Genomic DNA, 25,407 nt, shown 5'->3' on the forward strand with positions numbered 1-25,407 from the left:
ATTGTCCAGGAAACTGGTCTGGAGGCGGATGCACCTGTCTATGGCAGTGACTGGTTTGTGCTGCAATGGGGGAGAGTGTCGGAGAAATACACAGAAATGTCTCGTATATGGCGAAATATATGTGACCATGCGTCACTCCTCAGCAATGAAGGTTCCGGGTGCTGGCATAGAGAGACAGAGGGCCACGGCATGGAGAGGTGGCTGTGGTATGGAGTGGGAGGGAGAGGCGGCTGTGGCATGGTGGGGGGGCTACTGTGGCATAGAGAGGGAGAGGTGGCTGTGGAGGGAGCCAGCTGTGGCATGGTAAGGGATGGAGAGGCTGCTGTGGCATGGAGGGGGGAGGGAGCCGGTTGTGGCATGAGAGGAGGGGGAGAGGCAGCTGTGGCATGGAGAGGGGGGGGGGGGGCAGTAGTGGCATGGAGAGGGGGGAGGCAGTAGTGGCATGGAGAGGTGGCTGTGGCAGGGAGGGTGGAAGAGCAGAATGTACCTCTGTAGTCACACCTGGGGCCTAATTAGTGCATCTTGATCCCAGGACGGAGACCCTTCTCCCTTGCCCCTGTGCCCCCGGTGGTTCAGCTCCCCCACCAGTGACCCTTCTCCCCAACCACTGCCCCCGTGGTCCATCCCCACCACAGTGACCCTTCTCCCCCGCCACTGTCCCCAGTGGTCCATCTCCCCCCGCCACTGCCCCCGGGGGTCCATCTGTCCTGCCAGTGACCCTTCTCCCCTGCCACTGCCCCCGGTGGTCCATTTCCCCCATTACTGCCCCCGGTGGTCCATTTCCCCCATTACTGCCCCAGTGGTCCATTTCCCCCATTACTGCCCCAGTGGTCCATTTCCCCCATTACTGCCCTGGTGGTCCATCTGCCCCGCCAGTGACCCTTCTCCCCCGCCACTGCCCCAGTGGTCAATCTCCCCCGCCACTGCCCCCAGTGGTCCATCTCGCTCACCACTGACACTGGTGGTCCATCTCTGCGGCCTCTACCACCAGTGATACGTGCGTACACTGTGACGGTGCGGGATCCCGGCAGCGATATGTGCGTACACTGTGACAGTGCGGGTTCCCGGCAGCGATACGTGCGTACACTCTGACAGTGCGGGATCCCGGCAGCGATACGTGCGTACACTGTGACAGGGTGGGATCCCGGCAGTGATACGTGCGTACACTGTGACAGGGCGGGATCCCGGCAGCGATACGTGCGTACTCTGTGACAGGGCGGGATCCCGGCAGCGATACGTGCGTACACTGTGACAGGGCGGGATCCCGGCAGTGATACGTGCGTACACTGTGACAGGGCGGGATCCCGGCAGTGATACGTGCGTACACTGTGACAGGGCGGGATCCCGGCAGCGATACGTGCGTACACTGTGGCAGTGCGGGATCCCGGCAGCGATACGTGCGTACACTGTGGCAGTGCGGGATACCGGCAGTGATACGTGCGTACACTGTGTCAGGACGGGATCCCGGCAGTGATACGTGCGTACACTGTGACAGGGCGGGATCCCGGCAGCGATACGTGCGTACACTGTGGCAGTGCGGGATCCCGGCAGCGATACGTGCGTACACTGTGACAGGGCGGGATCCCGGCAGCGATACGTGCGTACACTGTGACAGGGCGGGATCCCGGCAGTGATACGTGCGTACACTGTGACAGGGCGGGATCCCGGCAGCGATACGTGCGTACACTGTGGCAGTGCGGGATCCCGGCAGCGATACGTGCGTACACTGTGACAGGGCGGGAACCCCGGCAGCGATACGTGCGTACACTGTGACAGGGCGGGATCCCGGCAGTGATATAATGTCAGTATCACTTGCTAATACAGTCTGATGATGATGCTCTAGCATTGCCCGAACCTGTCCTCTGGATGGCATTCCGTCATTTGCTTTCAGGCATTTCCGTCCTTATTGTTTAGGTAATGGCAATGGTAGAGCAGAGGTAGGCTCTGGTACACTCACCCTGATACTGTGCATTCCCAGAGTACAAGTGGCAGCATGTTCTCTCCTAGACACACCATCTACACAATTATATACACAACTAGGTCATTTATTTCTATAGCGCGCACACACACACACATATATATATGTATATACAGATAATATTTTCACCAGTTATTTATATAGTGCACACACATTCAGCGCTGTACAGAGGATATTACCAGTTATTATATAGCGCACATAGTCTGCAGCGCTGTACAGAGGATATTATCACCAGGTATTATATAGCGCACACATATTCCGCAGCGCTGTACAGAGAATATTATTACCAGTTATTATATAGCACACACATATTCCGCAGCGCTGTACAGAGAATATTATTACCAGTTATTATATAGTGCACACATATTCCACAGCACTGTACAGAGAATATTATCACCAGTTATTATATAGTGCACACATATTCCGCAGCGCTGTACAGAGAATATTATTACCAGTTATTATATAGTGCACACATATTCCACAGCACTGTACAGAGAATATTATCACCAGTTATTATATAGTGCACACATATTCCGCAGCGCTGTACAGAGAATATTATTACCAGTTATTATATAGCGCACACATATTCCGCAGCGCTGTACAGAGAATATTATTACCAGTTATTATATAGCGCACACATATTCCGCAGCACTGTACAGAGAATATTATTACCAGTTATTATATAGCGCACACATATACACATATTCCGCAGCGCTGTACAGAGAATATTATTACCAGTTATTATATAGCGCACACATATTCCGCAGCGCTGTACAGAGAATATTATTGGCGGTGTGTAAATGTATGTATGCGTGTATGAGGGTGGCGGTGTGTAAATGGATGCATGGGTGTGGGAGGGTGGCGGTGTGTAAATGGATGCATGGGTGTGGGAGGGTGGCGGTGTGTAAATGGATGCATGGGTGTGGGAGGGTGGCGGTGTGTAAATGGATGCATGGGTGTGGGAGGGTGGTGGTGTGTAAATGGATGCATGGCTGTGGGAGGGTGGCGGTGTGTAAATGGAATTGATGTATGGGTGTGGGAGGGTGGCGGTGTGTAAATGGGTGTGGGAGGGTGGCGGTGTGTAAATGGGTGTGGGAGGGTGGCGGTGTGTAAATGGGTGAGGGTGGCGGTGTGTAAGCGTGTGTGGGTGGCGGTGTGTAAGCGTGTGTGGGTGTGTGTAAGCGTGTGTGGGTGGCGGTGTGTGTATGTGTGAGAGTGGCGGTGTGTAAATGTGTGTGTGTGGCGGTGTGTAAATGTGTGTGTGTGTGTGTGTGTGTGAATGAAGTTGGCTCTTTGTCTCTGGTTGGCCACCCCTGCTATACAGCAATATCAATACAGACACAATGTATGCCCATAGCCTGATCTCTCACGTCATAGGTCAGTTACCATAGCATGCCTGAGAACGAGGACCCGATTCAGATGTAGGTAACTCTCCCAACATCACTGATCTATAGGATTCCCACCCAGAGAGACAAAGGAGCTGGGGCCTCATTCAGACTTGTTCGCTAGAGAGAATACTTACTCGGGAACTGCCAGGATCGTGGCCGCTGGATTATGGAGGCCGGTGGTCTGACTGCCGTTTCCAGGTTCCGTTTTGTCTGCGTGCGGGTTGCGGTCATGTTCAGCCTCCATTGGGCTGGTGCCTCTTGCTATGTACAGCACCTGATTAGCGCCGAAGCTGGGGAGTGTCTCAGTAGTACGACCATTGGCCACAGCATTTATAATAAACACCGCCAGAATTGTGTCCGCCCCTGAATCTAAGTACCAACTAATCTGCTCCTGACGCCTTTCAAACACAGCCTATAATGTTGCAGTTTAAAGCTGATTGGCTGCTACTTTATCACTCTCCAAGGCTAGTACATCTCCCCCTTGGTGTTCGTTTCTTCCCTTAATATTTGCACATATAATACAATCCCTAATAATGGTAAATCTGTAACTTTGTGCCACTTGGGCCCCAAGACAAACACCCTGCCGGCCCTTCTTGGCTTGGGTGTGGATTATTTGGTCTACAGCAACTAGGTCGACCTGGGAAAGGTCGACATGGGTTTACATTTTCAGAAGTATTGCGAGTACACTAAGGGGAAGATAGAACTCTATGAATCAGAAACTTCAATGTTTGGCTAAGGAATTGGTGCAATGAGGAGAGATTTGGATATTTAGGTCAAAGTCAAGCTACCTGGCAAGACAGAGCCTTATATAAAAGTGATAGCCTGCACCCATCTTCAAGGGAAACGAGAATACTAAGTGAAAAGTTTGGAAGCTTTATCAGCAACTATTTAAACTAGCAGAGGGGGGCAGTGAACCAAATACGAATAAATAAATCTGCTCCCCCAACCTAGAGGTATTGTCTCTGCAGGCAAATGGAACAGGAAGCCTATCCACTGCAACAGAAGATAATGCCGATCAAAACCAAATAGATATAGGCAGAAAGATGAACATACTGTAGCTAGCACCAGGAGAAGCACAAACACAACTTTAAGAGCTATGTGTGCAAATGATAGGAGCTTAGGAAATAAAATACCAGAACTAATTGCAATAATGACAAGGGATGAACTGGATATTGCGGCTATTACAGAGACCTGGTGCAATGAAAATCATGACTGGGACATAGCTATACCAGGATATACTTTATTTAGGAAGGACAGAATGGGAAGAATCGGAGGAGGGGTTGCAATATATGTGGGGAAAAAAGCATAAAGACTACCTTAATACAAAGTATTGAAGAAAAAAATGAGGCCCTTTGGGTGACCATAGAAACAGGGAAGAAGGTGATTCTTCGTATAGGGGTGATCTACAGACCACCAGGTCAGGAAGAGGAACTTGACAAGAGCCTATTGCAGGACATCAATAAAATGGCATTAAAAGGAGAGGTGATAATCATGGGAAACTTTAATCTACCTGATGTAAACTGGGAGGTGCCTGTTGCAACATCCACCAGAAGTAGGGACATGCTGAATTCCTTGCAAGAAGCAATATTAGACTTAATACTTACAAATGGTGACAGAATATATGATGTAAATGTGGGTGAAAACCTGGGATCCAGTGACCATCAAGCAGTATGGTTCAAAATAAAGACCGAGACCGACTCATCGCACACAAAAACAAAGGTGTTACATTTTAGGAAGGCTGATTTTGTAGAGATGGGAAACTCTGTAAGGGATTCTTTGGCAGAGTGGAAGAACTTGGAAGGAGTGCAGGAGAAGTGAGAAAAATTAAAATGTGCAATACTGAAAGTAACAGAACTTTATGTCAAAAGAGTTAGGAAAAACACAAGGAACAGGAAGCCATTGTGGTTTGCAAAAGAAGTGGCAAGTATTGTGAAAGCAAAAAGTTGGCCTTTAAGAAATGTAAGCAGACGCAGAAGAATGAGGATAAAGAGATGTATCTTGTTAGACAGAAGGAGGCTAAGAGGGTAATCAGATGTGCAAAAGCACAGGCTGAAGAGAAAATAGCCCAATCAGTGGGTAAAGGGGGGTTTGAAACTTTTTTTAGGTATATAAGTGAAAGAAAATCAAAAAGTGGAATAATAAGACTAAAGACAGAGAGTGGAAGTCTTCTTGAGGGGGACAATGTAAAAGCAGATAATATTAATAATTCACTGCTGAAAGAGAGGGGAAGGGGCCACAGTTAAGTTGCAAGTATAGTCAGAAACCTGAGGGAGAAACAAGTACATTTACAGAGGAGAAAGTCCTCACAGAACTCTCAAAACTGAAAGTGGATAAATCAATGGGGTCAGATAGGATACATCCAAGGATACTAAAAGAGCTTATAGGGGAGCTGGTAAAATCAATAACAGAATTATTCAACCAGTCACTAGCTACTGGAGTAATCCCAGAGGACTGGAAAACAGTGTGCCACTGCACAAAAGTGGAAAAAAGTAAAGAGGTAAGCAACTATTGACCAGTGTGCCTTACATCAGTAGTAGGGAAATTGATGGAAACACTCTTAAAACAAAGAGTTGTAGAATATCTTAAAACCAGCAATTTACAGGATCCCAAACAGCATGGGTTTACTGGGGGAAGATCATGTCAAACAAATCTTATTGACTTTTTTGACTGGGTGACTAAAGTAATAGATCAAGGTGGGGCTGTAGATGTAGCTTATCTAGACTTTAGAAAGGCTTTTGACACTGTCCCACATTGCAGACTGTTAAATAAACTTGAAAGCTTGGGACTGGATTTTAAGATAGTTGAATGGATAAGAGTGTGGTTGCAGGACAGTGGAGTACCCCAGGGATCTGTACTTGGACTAGTGCTTTTTAATATCTTTATTGGTGATATTGCAAATGGAATTGAGGGTAAAATGTGCCTTTTTGCAGATGACAGTATGCAACAGGGTCGACACACCAGGAGGGGTAAAACAAATGATTGATGATCTAGGTAGATTAGAGGAATGGTCAAGAGCATGGCAACTACAGTTTAATGCCAACAAATGCTAAATCATACATTTGGGTCTCAAAAATCCAAAGACTAAATATAGTATAAATGGCACTATAATGGAAACTACTGAGGGAGAGGGGTCTAGGTGTCACTATTTCATGGGACTTAAAGGCAGGTAGGCAATGTAACAAAGCAATGAAGAAGGCAAGTCAGATGCTTGGTTGCATAGGGAGAGGTATCAGCAGTAGAAAGAAAGAAGTAATAATGCCACTGTATAGGTCATTGGTACGACCTCACCGAGAGTATTGTGTTCAGTTCTGGAGGCCATATCTCCAGAAGGGAAATATATTAGAGATTGTACAAAGAAGGGTAACTAAAATGGTGCATGGCCTACATCACAAAACGTACCAGGAAAGACTAAAAGATCTTAATATGTATAGTTTAGAGCAGAGAAGGGAAAGGGGGGACATGATGGAAATATTCAAATATATCAAGGGTTTTAACAAGGTACAGGTGGGAGACATTCTTCACAGGAAGAGGAGCAACAGAACACGAGGACATGCACTGACACTAGAGGGAGGAAGATTCAGGGGAAATGCGAGGAAGAATTACTTGACAGAAAGAGTAGTGGATAAGTGGAATAGCCTACCATCAGAGGTGGTAGAGGCAAATACAGTAGTACAATTTATACATGCTTGGGATAGGCATATTGATATCCTTACAAAAAAATAAGGATCAAATCAGGTTTGAGATAACATGTTAAAAAAAAAAAGGGCCAAGTGGTTCTTATCTGCCGTCAAATTTTATGTTTCTATGTTTTTGGTCCACATAGGGTTTTTTCACTTTTTTCTTACCCGAATGTCGACACAGTCTGAAGTGCGCCGCACCCTCTTGCATGGGGGCTCAGAAAACAGTGAAAAACCCCATGTTGACCTTTTGACTGTCGACCTTGCCCATGTCAACCTAATGCTTGTCGACCTAGACCCATGTCGACCTAAGGCTTGTCAACCTAGTTGCTGTAGACAATATGACCGTATACCCCTGGCTTCACTCAGGACTGGGTGTTTGTCCTGGGGCCCAAGTGCAGGTGTGGGTGGTGTGGTGTTATATTCAGCACTGTACAGCCCCCATCGGTGCCGTCACTAATAGACGACCATAAGCCGCCCTAAGATTGTGCACCAGTTCCTCGCCAGCTGGAAGACGATTGGACAATACATAAATAACTGCCTGAGATGCTACAGATGCTGGGGCCCAGTTACTATGAAATATTTGCAGGTAATTCAACGAAAACATATTTTTCAGGGTTTTTTTTTCTCCTGCACCATCGCCAGACGCATGCGATGCAGCCTGATTTATCAATATCGGGTCCCGGGGCTAGCGCCATTCTGAGATGGTGGTGGCCTCTTGTCTGCAGACAGCACTGTTGGCCGAGCAGTGTGGTCGGCGCTAACCGCACATGCGCAGACCCCAAGTACCCATCGAAGCCTCTGTCCCTGCACCAGGAAGATGAATTCATCCTAAAGGATCGCATTATTCGCATATTACAATGCACTAGATCCCGCCCAGATCACATTGTATGTGCGATCCACTAGTAATGGCCCACAATGTGTTCTCATGACTACTGTGACTCATTGTAATGCTATAGTACGATATTGCAGCCATAGGAATAAGCTACCAGATTGCAAAACTAAAGAGAAACTGGGAACTTGCGCTGTCTACATCCTGTTGTCTCTGAGTTACTGGAGGCATTGCGTGCACCACACCAGCCTCGAAATACCCCTCGACCTCCATACGGAACCCTCTGTGCAGCAGTGATATTACCCCTGGTAGCTGTGGGGGGCTTATGCAGCCAGCTGGGGGGGGTTTGAGACTACTGCCCGGCGCCCACCACCAATGCTGCCTGTAATTCTTGTTATTCATTCTTGGTATCACATTTTATAGTATTTGCCAACTGATTTTACAGATTTATTTTGTGTATCCAGCTCTTTCCATACTGTCACTTTAAGCCATAACACTCATGAATTGCGCAGGTTCTGTGGCTGGCTGATTTCTGCTCTGCATTTCACCTGGATTTAAGCAGCTAGACAACCTGTGTAATCCACATTTGTCCCGAATTTAAAGGGATAGTATTGTAAATATATATGCAGATGGCGCAGTACTCACCATAGGAAACTCACTGGCCCTGATACAGTACATAGATATTGGGGAATTGATCCATGCACTTGATCTGGTCACCCACCTCACGGGACCCCATTTCTCTGTAAGTCTCTCTCTGTCAATCTGAACATGTAGGACCCCACAACCGCACTCACATCAGAGTCACACGGACCACATGTTCACTCCTGGCTCTTACAGGTGAGACCGTCACCAGCTCACTCCTGGATCTTCCAGGTGAGACGGTCACCAGCGCAGCTCCTGGATCTTACAGGTGAGATGGGCACCAGCTCACTCCTGGATCTTCCAGGTGAGACGGTCACCAGCTCACTCCTGGATCTTACAGGTGAGACGGGCACCAGCGCAGCTCCTGGCTCTTACAGGTGAGACCGTCACCAGCTCACTCCTGGCTCTTACAGGTGAGACCGTCACCAGCTCACTCCTGGCTCTTCCAAGTAAGATGGTCATCAGCTCACTCCTGGCTCTTACAGGTGAGACTGTCACCAGCTCACTCCTGGCTCTTCCAAGTAAGATGGTCACCAGCTCACTCCTGGCTCTTACAGGTGAGACGGTCACCAGCTCACTCCCGGCTCTTACAGGTGAGACCGTCACCAGCTCACTCCTGGCTCTTCCAGGTGAGACCAGCACCAGCGCAGCTCCCGGCTCTTACAGGTGAGATCGGCACCAGCTCACTCCTGGCTCTTCCAGGTGAGACCGTCACCAGCTCACTCCTGGCTCTTACAGGTGAGACGGTCACCAGCTCACTCCTGGCTCTTACAGGTGAGACGGTCACCAGCTCACTCCTGGCTCTTACAGGTGAGACGGTCACCAGCTCACTCCCGGCTCTTACAGGTGAGACGGTCACCAGCTCACTCCCGGCTCTTACAGGTGAGACCGTCACCAGCTCACTCCTGGCTCTTCCAGGTGAGACCAGCACCAGCGCAGCTCCCGGCTCTTACAGGTGAGATCAGCACCAGCTCAATCCTGGCTCTTTCAGGTGAGACGGTCACCAGCACACTCCTGGCTCTTTCAGGTGAGACGGTCACCAGCTCACTCCTGGCTCTTACAGGTGAGACCGTCACCAGCTCACTCCCGGCTCTTACAGGTGAGACCGTCACCAGCTCACTCCTGGCTCTTCCAGGTGAGACCAGCACCAGCGCAGCTCCCGGCTCTTACAGGTGAGATCGGTACCAGCTCACTCCTGGCTCTTACAGGTGAGACAGTCGCCAGCTCACTCCCGGCTCTTACAGGTGAGATCGGCACCAGCTCACTCCTGGCTCTTACAGGTAAGACCGGCACCAGCGCAGCTCCCGGCTCTTACAGGTGAGATCGGCACCAGCTCACTCCTGGCTCTTACAGGTGAGACAGTCGCCAGCTCACTCCTGGCTCTTCCAGGTGAGACCGGCACCAGCTCACTCCCGGCTCTTACAGGTGAGACGGTCACCAGCTCACTCCTGGCTCTTCCAGGTGAGACCGGCACAAGCTCAGCAGATTATAGGCAGGTATAGACTGATAAAGGTGAGTGTAATGGGCAGCCAGGTGTGTGTACAGCTGTTTTACAGGATGCAGGTGAGGATACAGCCTGTACTATGGAATGTCATACAAGGAAGTCCTCTGCAGGCAGCTCCTCCCAGGGCTCATTCTCTTCTCTGCAGCCTCCCCCTCCCAGCTCACATGGGACAGAGCGGCCGGACGAACTCTGCGTTCCAACAAATCTCCTTCTCAGGTCAGTGTCATTCCCTGCATCTGGTCCAGCACTTAGTGCACACTTACCTCACATAAGCCAACTCATAATATTATCAGCATATAGCCTGTATATATAGCATATCTGAATTATATAACCTGTGTGTATCATATCTGCATACTATAACCAGCATATAACCTGTATATATCATATCTGTATACTATATCCAGCATATAACCTGTATATATCATATCTGTATACTATAACCAGCATATAACCTGTGTATATCATATCTGTATACTATATCCAGCATATAACCTGTATATATCATATCTGTATACTGTAACCAGCGTATAACCTGTGTATATCATATCTATATACTATAACCAGCATATAACCTGTATATATCATATCTGTATACTATAACCAGCATATAACCTGTATATATCATATCTGCATACTATAACCAGCATATAACCAGTATATATCATATCTGCATACTATAACCAGCATATAACCTGAGTATATCCTATCTGTATACTATAACCAGCATATAACCTGTATATATCATATCTGCATACTATAACCAGCATATAACCTGTGTATCATATCTGCATACTATAACCAGCATATAACCTGTGTATATCATATCTGCATAATATAACCAGCATATAACCTGTGTATATCATATCTGCATACTATAACCAGCATATAACCTATATATATATCATATCTGCATACGATAACAGCATATAACCTGTGTATATCATATCTGCATACTATAACCAGCATATAAACTGTGTATAATCATATCTGCATACTATAACCAGCATATAACCTGTGTATAGCATATCTGCATAATATAACCAGCATATAACCTGTGTATATCATATCTGTATACTATAACCAGCATATAACCTATATATATCATATCTGTATACTATAACCAGCATATAACCTGTGTATATATCATATCTGTATACTGTAACCAGCATATAACCTGTGTATATCATATCTGTATACTGTAACCAGCGTATAACCTGTGTATATCATATCTGTATACTATAACCAGCATATTACCTGTGTATAATCATATCTGCATACTATACCCAGCATATAACCTGTGTATATGATATCTGTATACTATACCCAGCATATAACCTGTGTATATGATATCTGTATACTATAACCAGCATATAACCTGTGTATATGATATCTGCATAATATAACCAGCCTATAACCTATATATATCATACCTGCATACTATATCCAGCAAATAACCTGTGTATATCATATCTGCATAATATGACCAGCATACAACCTGTGTATATCATATCTGCATACTATACCCAGCATATAACCTGTGTATATCATATCTGTATACTATAACCAGCATATAACCTGTGTATATCATGTCTGCATAATATTACCAGCATATAACCTGTGTATATCATATCTGCATACTATAACCAGCATATAACCTGTGTATATCATATCTGTATACTATAACCAGCATATAACCTGTGTATATCATATCTGCATACTATAACCAGCATATAACCTGTGTATATCATATCTGTATACTATAACCAGCATATAACCTGTGTATATCATATCTGTATACTATAACCAGCATATAACCTGTGTATATCATATCTGTATACTATAACCAGCATATTATCCTCTGTAAAGGTAATTGTTTCCCCTTCAATATTCTGACTATACTTGCAACTTAACTGTGGCCCCTTCCCCTCTCTTTCAGCAGTGAATACTGAGCAGAAAGAATTATTAATATGATTTCTGTCAAGAAGACTTCCACTCTCTGTCTTATTACTCCACTTTTTTTTTTGACTGACTGGGCCATTGTCTCCTCAGCCTGTGCTTTTGCACATCTGATTATCTTCTTATGCCTGGTACACACCAGGACGACTAGGGCCCGATCCCCTCAATCTAGATCCAATTCCGACCAATTGGATGTAGATTGTGTGGTGATTGGGACCTTTTCTGTCCTGGTGTGGACCGATCCAATGCACGGTCCCGCGGGTCGGTCGGTCGGTCGGTCGTTATTCAGATCCTACCTGCTGCAGGTAGGATCTGAATAACGACCAGTGGTGTAACTAGGTGCCACGGTGCCTGGAGCAAGGGCATGCTTCACGCCCCCCCCCACCCCCCGATTTGTAGTAGGTGGGGCCCTTGCACAGTGAAAAGGGGGCGCGGCCTAACATTATACCACACACCATAATGGCCATAGCACATTTTTTGCGAACTTGTAATAACCATTACACATAAAGCCACATGCTGTAATGCCATTTACACATAAGGCCACACATGATGCCCATTAGTGGCGTAACTTCAAAAATTGCGCCCCACCGCCAGAGGTTTCTGGTGCCCCCCCCCCCATGCCACCTGCCACATATAAATACATACTACAGTATATGTATACTTACATATTCAGGAGTCCGGCTGTCAGCGATGCGGGTGGGAGTCCGGCTGTCAGCGATGCGGGTGGGAGTCCGGCTGTCATCGGCGCTGCAGTGGTCCCGGCTCCCGTCCTGGCTTCATTCTGATGATATGAAGAACGGACCATCACAAAATGTCCGCCCCCATACAGCAGACAGTTTCAGAGAACTGTCTGCTATATGGGGGTGGACATTTTATGATTTCACATCATAATGAAGCCAGGACGGGAGCCGGGACCACTGCAGCGCTGACACAGTGACAGGTATCCCAGTTCCCACCCACACCGCACCGATATTACAATAGCACCGCAGCCCCCCGGCGCCTGCACTTACACTGCGCCTCCCCGCGACCGCGGGGGCTGCAGTGCTATTGTTACGCCACTGGCCCATTACATACTATGGGTGGGATGCTCTAAACCAGAAATGCGGTAAAACCCCCGTTATCGGGTTTTCACAGCATTTCTGTATGTTCTGTCCCCCCCTTCGCAGTGTCAGCCCTGCGGAGGGAATCGGCAGAAAAAGCTGGCGATTCCCTGCAGAAGCCTATGGGCTTCTTACCCTAGTGCTGTGTAAGGGATCCATCATGGATCCCTCCCAGCATGCCCTGCGGCCGGCGCTCTGCACATGCGCAGATGGACTCCCGAGTCTCAGACACGGAAATCCAGCGCCTCTTATCGCAAGTGCTGAACTTTGCGTTAATAATCGCATATGTTAGAGCATATGCGGTTATTAAGAATGCGGTACCCGGCGAAGGGGGGCGTTAGAGAACTGCAGATGTTAGAACATCCCGTCCTATATAACACACCGTAATGGTGCTCAATACTGCTGTTTGCATCTTTATTGCCTGAGTATATTTTTTTCTGAGTGCCTCCACACATGGACTGGGTATTTATCTTTAATTTGGAGTGCACCAGGACAGATGGTGGAAATTTATGCTGTGTGCCAACATACTGTGGAAATATATATATATATATATATATATATATATATATATATATATATATATATATATATATATTATATAACTACTATGACTGATTGGTGTGTGTGTGTGTGTGTGTGTGTGTGTGTGTGTATGTATGTATGTATGTATGTATGTATATATATATATATATATATATATATATATATATATATATATATATATATATATATATATATACATACACACATCAATCAGTCATAGTAATTATATAATATATATATTTATATATTATATATAACTACTATGACTGATTGATGTGTGTATATATATATATATATATATATATATATATATATATATATATATATATATATTATAAAGCCATGCAGGGCAGACAAATTTACTTACAATAGTCATAGGGCAGAGTTTTTACTGTTCAGTCTGTTTGTACTGCAGTCAGTGAGCCGGCTCCACAGCACCTTCCCCTCTCTCACGTGCAGGCTGCAGCATCCGGTCCCAGGCAGCTGGTCTGCAAACACACAGACGCTCCGCAGCGGTGGACGCCTCTGTCACTGTGTGCATTCAGTGACAGGCTTCTGCTGCGATGCAGACCTGCTCTCCAACTAAAGTAAATTAATTAATTTATCCCCGGCCGCCCCCACCTGCCCGCGCTCCCGCCACCCCCCGCCCGTGCTCCTGCTAAATAGCTGATCACCCCCCGCTGACCCGTGCAGCGCGGCGCACCTGCTGCCTTTATAAAAAGAAAAAGTGTGTGTGACTGTGCCGGGGGGGAGCGGGGCGGGCTGTAAGGCTCCGGCGCCATTTGATGTCTCTGCGCCTGGAGCACGTGCTCCGCCGGCTCCGCCCTCCCTACGCCCCTGATAACGACCATACTGCCGGGTGCAGGTCGCCATTGGATCGGACCCGCTCACGGTGCACATCGTGAGCGGGTCGTCGTGGTGAGTACCCTACATTAGCCTCCTTCTGTCTAACAACATACACCTCTTTGTCCTCATTGTTCTGCGTCTGCTTATATTTCTTAAAGGCCAACTATTTTGCTTTCACAATACTTGCTACTTCTTTCGCAAACCACACTGGCTTCGTTTTCCTTGTGTTTTTCCTAACTCTTTTGGGTTCTGTTGCTTTTAGTATTATTTCCCACTTCTCCTTCCAAGTTCCTCCAATCTGCCAAAAAATCCCTTACAGAGTTTCCCATCTCCACAAAATCAGCCTTCCTAAAATCTAATACCTTGAGTGAGATTTAATAGAATGAGAGATTCAGAAAGTGAGAGATTTGGTAAGAAATCTCCAGGTTTTTTTTTTTAAAGCGGCAATCATTTACATGGCTACACCACTTTGATTTTGCAGTGTAAATGATTGCCGCTTTAAAAAAACTGGAGATTTCTCACCAAATCTCTCACTTTCTGAATCTCTCATCCTATTAAATCTCACCCCTTGTGTTTTTGTGTGCGATGAGTCGGTCTCTGTCTTTATTCTGAACCATACTGCTTGATGGTCACTGGATCCCAGGTTTTCACCCACATTTACATCAGATATTCTGTCTCCATTTGTATGTATTAAGTCTAATATTGCGTTCTTACGAGTGGGCTCCCTCACCAACTGCTGGAGGGATGCTCCTTGCAAGGAATTCAGCATGTCCCTACTTCTGGTGGAAGTTGCAACAGGCAGCTCCCAGTTCACATCAGTTAGATTAAAGTCTCCCATGATTATCACCTCTCCTTTTAATGCCATTTTATTGATGTCCTGCAATAGGCTCTTGTCAAGTTCCTCTTCCTGACCTGGTGGTCTGTAGATCACCCCTATACGAAGAATCGCCTTCTTCCCTGTTTCTATGGTCACCCAAAGGGCCTCATTTTTTTCTTCAATACAATACTTCAATACAATGTATTTCACAAACTCCTCCCATTCTTCCCATTCTGTCCTTCCTAAATAAAGTATATCCTGGTATAGCTATGTCCCAGTCGTGATTTTCATTGCACCATGACTCTGTAATAACCACAATATCCAGTTCATCCCTTGTCATTATTGCAATTAGTTCTGGAATTTTATTGCCTAAGCTCCGATCATTTGCACATAAAGCTATTAAAGTTTTGTTTGTGTTTTTCCTGGTGCTAGCTATGTTCAATTCCTCTAGGTTGGGGGAGCAGATTTCTTCATTTTTATTTGGTTTACTGAAGAAATCTGCTCCCCCAACCTAGAGGTATTGTCTCTGCAGGCAAATGGAACAGGAAGCCTATCCACTGCAACAGAGGATAATGCTGATCAAAACCGGATAGATATAGGCAGAAAGATGAACATAGCTACGGTAGCAGCAGGAGAAGCACAAACAAAACATAAGAGCTATGTGTGCAAATGCTAGGAAGGACAGAATGTGAAGAAAACACTTCACAAGGTCCAACAGCACAGGTGCGTGTGTCAAACTTGCATACTTTTGAGCTGCTGCTATAATATTGTCACTTGCTTTATCTGCTATGTTAGCGTCTCTATGGACTGTAAGTTTATACTGCCGTCACTCTGTATTCTGACAGTGTAATATTCTCCAATGCAGTTTGCAGCCAGTAATGACGAGGGAGAGGGCCCCCCTGTCTAAAGTGACCGGGCCCCCCCGAAGGCTTAATCCAGCCCTGGCTAGGAGAGCTGGCTATGACCTGTGCTTAGTACTCCTCCCATTCTGATACCAAGAATAAGAGGTGCTGGGAGAGCTGACTTGGGACATCTAACGCAATTAGACCACGCCCCTAAAATGTTTAAGGGGGTGAAAAAAACGGTCTAGGGGGTATTGTTGGTATTCCCCCCCCCCCCCCCCCCCCCCCTTCCCCAGCAGCAGCACACACCTACAGCATGTGCTGTGCTGACAGCAGGCTCAACATGAGCGAGTCACTGACAGTGTGAGAACTTATGCTGAGCCTGCTTTCAGCACAGCACATACTGTAGGTATGTGCTGCTGCTGCTGCTGGTGGTGGTGGTGGGGGGGGGAGAATACCAACAATACCCCCTAGACCGTTTTTTTTTTTACCCCCTTAAACATTTTTGGGGCGTGGTCTAATCGCGTTAGGTGTCCACGCTTCCCACAAATAGGCCACACCCCAAAATTTTACCGGACCTTTCATACCTCTCGGCTGCCCTGCCTGTTACCTACCTGGCTGCTGCAACTACCAAGTGGCGCCCTGGACGGCTGCCTATGCGCTGTGCAGCTCAGCTAATATATGTTCCCTGTGTGATAACTGTGCCGTCTCTGCTTATATAGTTACCTGCCTGGCTGTCACGGCAACCAGTGACACCGCTTATGGCTGCCTAGGCGTTGTGCTGCTCAACGCATATATATGTTCCCTGCATCTATAATCCCCAGGATTAGCGTATGCCTGTATCTGTTATGTATGTCTGTACTGTCACTGTTTAACTGTTAAGGCCCCCACACACAGCACAATTTTCAGGCACTTTCTGAGCGATTTTACTAAATCGCTCAGAAAATGCATGTAAATCGCTGTGTATATAGCCCACACAGCGATTTACATGCGCGCCCCCGCCGTTCTGAATCTGCACAAGATTCAGAATGGCCCGGTCAGTCAATTCATAACAGTCGCTGAGATGCTCCTGCTCATCTCCCGCATGTGTGGCGCGGGGATGAGCAGGGCCATCTGAGCGACTGTCATGCCGGAGCACGCTGCCCAGATGAAGCCCCGCTGCCACCGACCTTGAAGCCCCGCCGCCGCCTGGAAGCCCCGCCGCCGCCTCGAAGCCCCGCCGCCGCCTGGAAGCCTCGCCGCCGGAGCCCAGCTGAAAAGACGCTTCCTGGACCTGCCGGGTGCCGCGCCCGCCCTCTGCAGTCAGATGGAAGCTGCAGTGAGAGGACGCGACGCTGGAAGACACCGGAGTTGGTAAGTATATTCTTTTTTTTTTTTACACTGTGCCACCAACGGTTGAGGGGAGAGGGGGATGCCACACTATACCACCAACGATTAAAACTTTTTATGGGGGACTATGATTAAAACTATGAAACTGTGTATATATATATATATATATAGGCAAAAACAAAGAAGAAGGTGCGCTTCATGGTGCATTAAAAGGGTTTTTAATGAATAACAAATGTTGGACAAAGGGGAGCAGGGCATTTGCTCGTACCAGAATTAAAACAGGGTGGACTGGATACCACGTTACATGACATATATCAACCAGGCTAGGCAGCTGGGCAATCCTGGTCCCAAAGAACCGAGTACCTCAAAAGCGCCCCCCGCTGGGTTGCGGGCAGACGCCTGAAGGAGAGCGGGATCGGGCGGAGAGTCCACAGGAGCAGCAAGCCAGTGAATGCGGATAGCCAGGCCCTGACTAGTTTCGTCACTGGGACTTCATCAGAGGGCGTGGCTTCCGCACATACTCACATCCCTTAAAAAGGCCTGGGATGTCAATCATCTGCCACAGCTCACGGGGCGTCGGCCCACATAAAGCTTAATGCTTAATAAAATTGCAGGCAGATGACTTCGGACAAGAAAATTATTATATCTGTCCAAAGATATTGCACAATGAAAAAATGAAGTACTTTAAGAAAGCCGCGAAAATATATGTCACGTCTTACAATTTATATGCCACAAACATACAAAATCTGTTTCTTAAAGGGACAGTACTCCCCAAAAAAAACATGAAAAATTTCATAAAATTTTTGTCTTCTTGACATTAAAAAATGAAGTACTTTAAAAAGCTGTGAGATTATAAGTCACGTCTTATAATTTATATGCAACAAACATACAAAATCTATTTCTTAAAGGGACAGTACTCCCTAAAAAAACATGAAAAATTTCATAAAATTTTAGTCTTCTTGACATTAAAAAAGTAAGTACTTTAAGAAAGCTGTGAGATTATATGTCACATCTTATAAGTCATATGCAACAAACATACAAAATCTGCTTCTTAAAGGGACAGTACTCCCCAAAAAAACATGAAAAATTTCATAAAATGTAGATGTTTTAAAAAAACGCGAGAATATATGTCACGTCTTAGACTCTAAATGCAACAAACTTACAAGATATATTTCTTAAAGGGACTGTACTCCCTAAGAATAAAAAAACATGAAAAATGTCAAAAATATAAACATTAAAAAAATGTCAAAAATATAAACATTAAAAAATGCTAAAACAAGAAAATATATAGTAGACAGTTAAGCTCAATTGATGAAAGGTGTAATCTCGTATCCTTCATTGAGTCCTAACGGACACAATGTTTTTAGTTTAAGGATCCAAAACGTTTCCCTTTTCAACAATGCCTTCTCCCGATCACCTCCCCGCTTCCCTTGCTGGACTATTTCAATCCCCTTAAAGTTTAAGCTGGAAGGGTTGCAGTTATGATTTTTACTAAAATGACGGGACACACTGTGATTGGTTATACCATGCTTAATGTTTCTTATATGTTCAAAGATACGGATTTTTAAACATCTCTTAGTTTTCCCGACATATTTAAGGCCGCAGCCACAAGTTAACAAATAGATTACAAACATGGAGTTACAATTTATGAACTCTCTAATTTTAAAATCTGAATCCGCAATAGCGGGACCCTTATGTGCATAAGGGCAAGCTTTACAGCTATTACATGGATAAAAACCTTTGATAGACAAGAATGTTTCAGATACTGGGTTCTCCTTTACCACTTCTAGTTGACTTCTTGCTACCATAGTTTTTACTGTTCTAGATCTCTTATAAACAATTCGAGGAGCTGGCTGAATGTGTCCGGATAAAACCGGGTCTAATTTTAGTACATGCCAGTGCTTTCTAAAGATGGAATTTATCTCCTTTTCTTTGTTATTATATTCAGTAATGAACAGTACTTCGTTATCAAAGGTAGTTTTTGTTGAATCTACTGTCTTTACATTTAGAAGGCTGTTCCTATCACGGTTTTTTGCTTTGTCAAGAGCCCCTTGAACAATCCCTGAAGGGTACCCCTTATCTTTAAATCTTTTAATGTACACAGATGATTGCTCATTGAACTTCTCTATACTAGAACAATTCCTTCTGAGTCTCAAAAATTGTGAAAAGGGGATATTATCCTTCCATGGGCCGTAATGACAGCTGGTATAATCAAGGTAGCTATTAGAGTCTACTGTCTTGAAAAATGTACAAGTTTCAATAACATTACTTTCAGGAAAATTTTCGGTACTTAGTACAATGTCAAGGAACTCAATACGAGATTTATGAAAATTTGATGTAAATCTCAAATTGAACTCATTAGAATTTAATCCCTTTAAAAATTCATTTTAATTGGGAGAAAGATCTTTGTTTTGCCACGGTCGACATTCAAACTTTGTATACGTGTATCCCTCATGAAAAAGGGATTCAGGCGGTGAGGTGCTGCTTAGAGAAAGATGCAGCAATGACCCCTGAAAGGATAAATTTTATCTGTGATTGTTTACAGTTCGTATTGAAACGAAACTATTTTGAATTTCTGGGTGACTGGTACCTTCAGACATGCGGGACAGCGATGGGGACGATTTGTGCCCCTAGTCTGGCTAATATCTACATGGGCCAATGGGAATCGTCTTCCATCGCTGTGCAGTGTACTGACAATGTAGCGCTTTTTAAGCGCTACATTGATGATATCATTATTATATGGAGAGGAGATGAATGCTCTTTTAATGAATTTTTAAAGGGATTAAATTCTAATGAGTTCAATTTGAGATTTACATCAAATTTTCATAAATCTCGTATTGAGTTCCTTGACATTGTACTAAGTACCGAAAATTTTCCTGAAAGTAATGTTATTGAAACTTGTACATTTTTCAAGACAGTAGACTCTAATAGCTACCTTGATTATACCAGCTGTCATTACGGCCCATGGAAGGATAATATCCCCTTTTCACAATTTTTGAGACTCAGAAGGAATTGTTCTAGTATAGAGAAGTTCAATGAGCAATCATCTGTGTACATTAAAAGATTTAAAGATAAGGGGTACCCTTCAGGGATTGTTCAAGGGGCTCTTGACAAAGCAAAAAACCGTGATAGGAACAGCCTTCTAAATGTAAAGACAGTAGATTCAACAAAAACTACCTTTGATAACGAAGTACTGTTCATTACTGAATATAATAACAAAGAAAAGGAGATAAATTCCATCTTTAGAAAGCACTGGCATGTACTAAAATTAGACCCGGTTTTATCCGGACACATTCAGCCAGCTCCTCGAATTGTTTATAAGAGATCTAGAACAGTAAAAACTATGGTAGCAAGAAGTCAACTAGAAGTGGTAAAGGAGAACCCAGTATCTGAAACATTCTTGTCTATCAAAGGTTTTTATCCATGTAATAGCTGTAAAGCTTGCCCTTATGCACATAAGGGTCCCGCTATTGCGGATTCAGATTTTAAAATTAGAGAGTTCATAAATTGTAACTCCATGTTTGTAATCTATTTGTTAACTTGTGGCTGCGGCCTTAAATATGTCGGGAAAACTAAGAGATGTTTAAAAATCCGTATCTTTGAAAATATAAGAAACATTAAGCATGGTATAACCAATCACAGTGTGTCCCGTCATTTTAGTAAAAATCATAACTGCAACCCTTCCAGCTTAAACTTTAAGGGGATTGAAATAGTCCAGCAAGGGAAGCGGGGAGGTGATCGGGAGAAGGCATTGTTGAAAAGGGAAACGTTTTGGATCCTTAAACTAAAAACATTGTGTCCGTTAGGACTCAATGAAGGATACGAGATTACACCTTTCATCAATTGAGCTTAACTGTCTACTATATATTTTCTTGTTTTAGCATTTTTTAATGTGTTTTTTTTTTTTAAATATATTTTTGACATTTTTCATGTTTTTTTATTCTTAGGGAGTACAGTCCCTTTAAGAAATATATCTTGTAAGTTTGTTGCATTTAGAGTCTAAGACGTGACATATATTCTCGCGTTTTTTTAAAACATCTACATTTTATGAAATTTTTCATGTTTTTTTGGGGAGTACTGTCCCTTTAAGAAGCAGATTTTGTATGTTTGTTGCATATGACTTATAAGATGTGACATATAATCTCACAGCTTTCTTAAAGTACTTACTTTTTTAATGTCAAGAAGACTAAAATTTTATGAAATTTTTCATGTTTTTTTAGGGAGTACTGTCCCTTTAAGAAATAGATTTTGTATGTTTGTTGCATATAAATTATAAGACGTGACTTATAATCTCACAGCTTTTTAAAGTACTTCATTTTTTAATGTCAAGAAGACAAAAATTTTATGAAATTTTTCATGTTTTTTTTGGGGAGTACTGTCCCTTTAAGAAACAGATTTTGTATGTTTGTGGCATATAAATTGTAAGACGTGACATATATTTTCGCGGCTTTCTTAAAGTACTTCATTTTTTCATTGTGCAATATCTTTGGACAGATATAATAATTTTCTTGTCCGAAGTCATCTGCCTGCAATTTTATTAAGCGTTAAGCTTTATGTGGGCCGACGCCCCGTGAGCTGTGGCAGATGATTGACATCCCAGGCCTTTTTAAGGGATGTGAGTATGTGCGGAAGCCACGCCCTCTGATGAAGTCCCAGTGACGAAACTAGTCAGGGCCTGGCTATCCGCATTCACTGGCTTGCTGCTCCTGTGGACTCTCCGCCCGATCCCGCTCTCCTTCAGGCGTCTGCCCGCAACCCAGCGGGGGGCGCTTTTGAGGTACTCGGTTCTTTGGGACCAGGATTGCCCAGCTGCCTAGCCTGGTTGATATATGTCATGTCACGTGGTATCCAGTCCACCCTGTTTTAATTCTGGTACGAGCAAATGCCCTGCTCCCCTTTGTCCAACATTTGTTATTCATTAAAAACCCTTTTAATGCACCATGAAGCGCACCTTCTTCTTTGTTTTTGCCCAGATTTCTACCTCATTGGATCCTTGAGGATTTGTTTCTGAAGGTTGCTGCAGTCCGCACACATAAGGACTTTGGTCTTGGCTAATATATTCCTTCTACTCAGCTAAAGGAACATTCACTGGATTTTCCAATTCCTACACTCAGCGCTGGTTTTACTATTTGATACATGCATATATATATATATATATATATATATATATATATATATATATATATATATATACTGTGTATGTGTGTGTGTATATATATATATATATATATATATATTGTTTTCAATGGATGGGGATACGGCGACTATTGCTCTTTTAAACACGTAATAAAGTATCACCTGTTCCAATTGGGACAGGGTAGAACCTGATACCACTGAAATAAATTATTGGCTACAATTACCAATTCATGAATAAAACTACTATGAGTAAAAAGTTTAAAAATTTATTACAAAAGAGGTAGGGATATTTGACACAATAAAAATAGAGGGACAATCAGTACAATAGATATATAAATGTAAAAAATATATAAAAAATGCTATACAAAAAAATGGGTGTACTTCCTAACTTAGAATCAATATTGCTCCTAAGGGCTAGAGCTAAAATATGGATACAATTTAATACTAAAAAAATCTAAAAAAGTCTAAAAAACAATTCAGAACGTAGGTAGTAAATAAAGTGCTTATCTTTTTAGATGAGGCAGGAGGGCTAGAGTGTCCCAACGCGTTTCGTCCTTCTGACTTTATCAAGTCAGAAGGACGAAACGCGTTGGGACACTCTAGCCCTCCTGCCTCATCTAAAAAGATAAGCACTTTATTTACTACCTACGTTCTGAATTGTTTTTTAGACTTTTTTAGATTTTTTTAGTATTAAATTGTATCCATATTTTAGCTCTAGCCCTTAGGAGCAATATTGATTCTAAGTTAGGAAGTACACCCATTTTTTTGTATAGCATTTTTTATATATTTTTTACATTTATATATCTATTGTACTGATTGTCCCTCTATTTTTATTGTGTCAAATATCCCTACCTCTTTTGTAATAAATTTTTAAACTTTTTACTCATAGTAGTTTTATTCATGAATTGGTAATTGTAGCCAATAATTTATTTCAGTGGTATCAGGTTCTACCCTGTCCCAATTGGAACAGGTGATACTTTATTACGTGTTTAAAAGAGCAATAGTCGCCGTATCCCCATCCATTGAAAACAATTTTTTCTTATAAGTAACTTACCATTGCTTGAACTTTGAGGATTGGCAGACACCCCTTTAAGAAAATAGTAAAAAGGGGGACATTGCCTTTAATAAATTGGCATAGCGAAGGAGGCACAGGTGGCGCCGCTCATTCATTTTTGCATATATATATATATATATGTATATATATATATATATATATATATATATATATATATATATATATATAGCGCAGTCTGGGCAGGCACATCCAGAGTAGCCAGCTGCACAATGTCACAGTCGTGACAGATTTGAGATCTCCCGTGCTGAATCTCCCAATTTGAATCTCTGACACAAATCTCTCTGTATGTGGCTCATTGTCTGAAATGAGCCACAAGAGTGAAATCTCTTGTGCTGAATCTCCCGTTATGTATCTCTGGCACACATCTCTGCGTATGTAGGGCCCTTTACCTACTTGGCTGCTGCACAAGAATCCAAATCTAATTCTGAAGACTTTCCTGTTTACTCAAGCATTACCGTAATTCCCTTAAGTATCGTTTATCAAAAGCTTTTATGTACTTCATTGTTTGTGTACTGTATTACATTTACTCTTTCTGTTAAGTGTCTTGAGTCCTATTGGAGAAGGAGCGCTATATAAATACATTTCTTATAATTTCAATGATAAGAAATCACAGGATAAGGGTAAAGTATGTTGTGTATATATAGGAATTGTATGTGCTCTCTATCTATAGTAAGGAATCCCCAAGGGGGAAGTAAACAGCACTCACCAGTCGTATGGGTCTACACACGTGGGTGTGGGTCATTTGGTCACAAGCAAGTTGTTAGACAGTCATTAGGTCGACATGCATTTAGGTCAACATGTGTCTAGGTCGACATGCAGGACGGTCGACATGGGTTAAGTCGAGAGGGTCATTAGGTAGACGGGTAAGGTTGACAAGGTCATTAGGTCGACATGGGTAAGGTCGACAGTGAAAATGTTGACTTTTTTTTTTTTCATTTTTTTAATTTATTTTACCCTTATGTCCTAGTGGATGGTAGGGCATGAAATACCGCCTGTTGTGTCGACATGGACACCGAAACGTACCGCCACGTCCCCTCGCTGCACTCGCCATGCTTCGGGCACGGTGCCTCACTATGCTCTGCACACTATTTTATTCTCCCACCACACCCTGGTGGATGGTAGGGCATGAAATACCGCCTGTCGGTACATGTCAAAAGTAAAAAATGAACCATGTCGACCGAATGACCCTGTCGACTTAACCCATGACCTAAAATCATGTCGACCTAGTGGTGTGGACATCATGCTTGTCGACCTACTTGGTGGTGACCCAATGACCGTATCCCGTACACGTAGTGACGAGAGTTCTGAGCGATCTGTCAGGGCCGGTGTTCTCTCCACGATTAACTAGATTTATCTGGCGCATTGCTAACGCAATGTTCCTACACACTAAGCAATGTAGGGGCATTGTCAAAGCCATCTAATGAGATTGCTTAGAAAATGCCCCTAAATCACTACGTGTGTAGGCCCCATAAATGTCAAAACTTGTTCAAAGGAGATCCAGGTTTTATTGGTTCAGAGGAAAGGCCTCAGGCCTCAGACCTGGCCGGTGTCAGTGGCAGATTGGTGACAGCCTCAGACCTGCTCACAATCGCACACATGGCAAAGTCTCTTCGATGTTCCGGGAATTGCGCACGGATCTGCGAGTGGATGGCGGTTAGTGATACATTTGTGATTCGCTTGCGCTTTAGCACACGGGCGTCTTCTGTTTCTGTCTGGGCGGCGGCTTTCTCCTCGCTGTTCTC

The 25,407-nt window shown here is 44.0% G+C and overlaps 1 protein-coding gene across 2 annotated transcripts in view; it reads left to right on the forward strand.

Moving 5' to 3' along the window:
* The first annotated feature begins 10,167 nt into the window (after positions 1-10,167).
* The window catches only part of CARD9 (caspase recruitment domain family member 9), a 44,842-nt gene continuing 29,602 nt past the window's right edge, over positions 10,168-25,407 (forward strand). For both annotated transcript variants that reach the window (XM_083161091.1, XM_083161092.1), the window contains exon 1: positions 10,168-10,237. The gene's annotated coding sequence lies outside the window, so the exon portion shown is untranslated. The remainder of the gene's footprint in view (positions 10,238-25,407) is intronic.

Source organism: Crinia signifera, chromosome 9 (genome assembly GCF_055691185.1).
Source record: "Crinia signifera chromosome 9, ASM5569118v1, whole genome shotgun sequence".
NCBI lineage: Eukaryota > Metazoa > Chordata > Amphibia > Anura > Myobatrachidae > Crinia > Crinia signifera.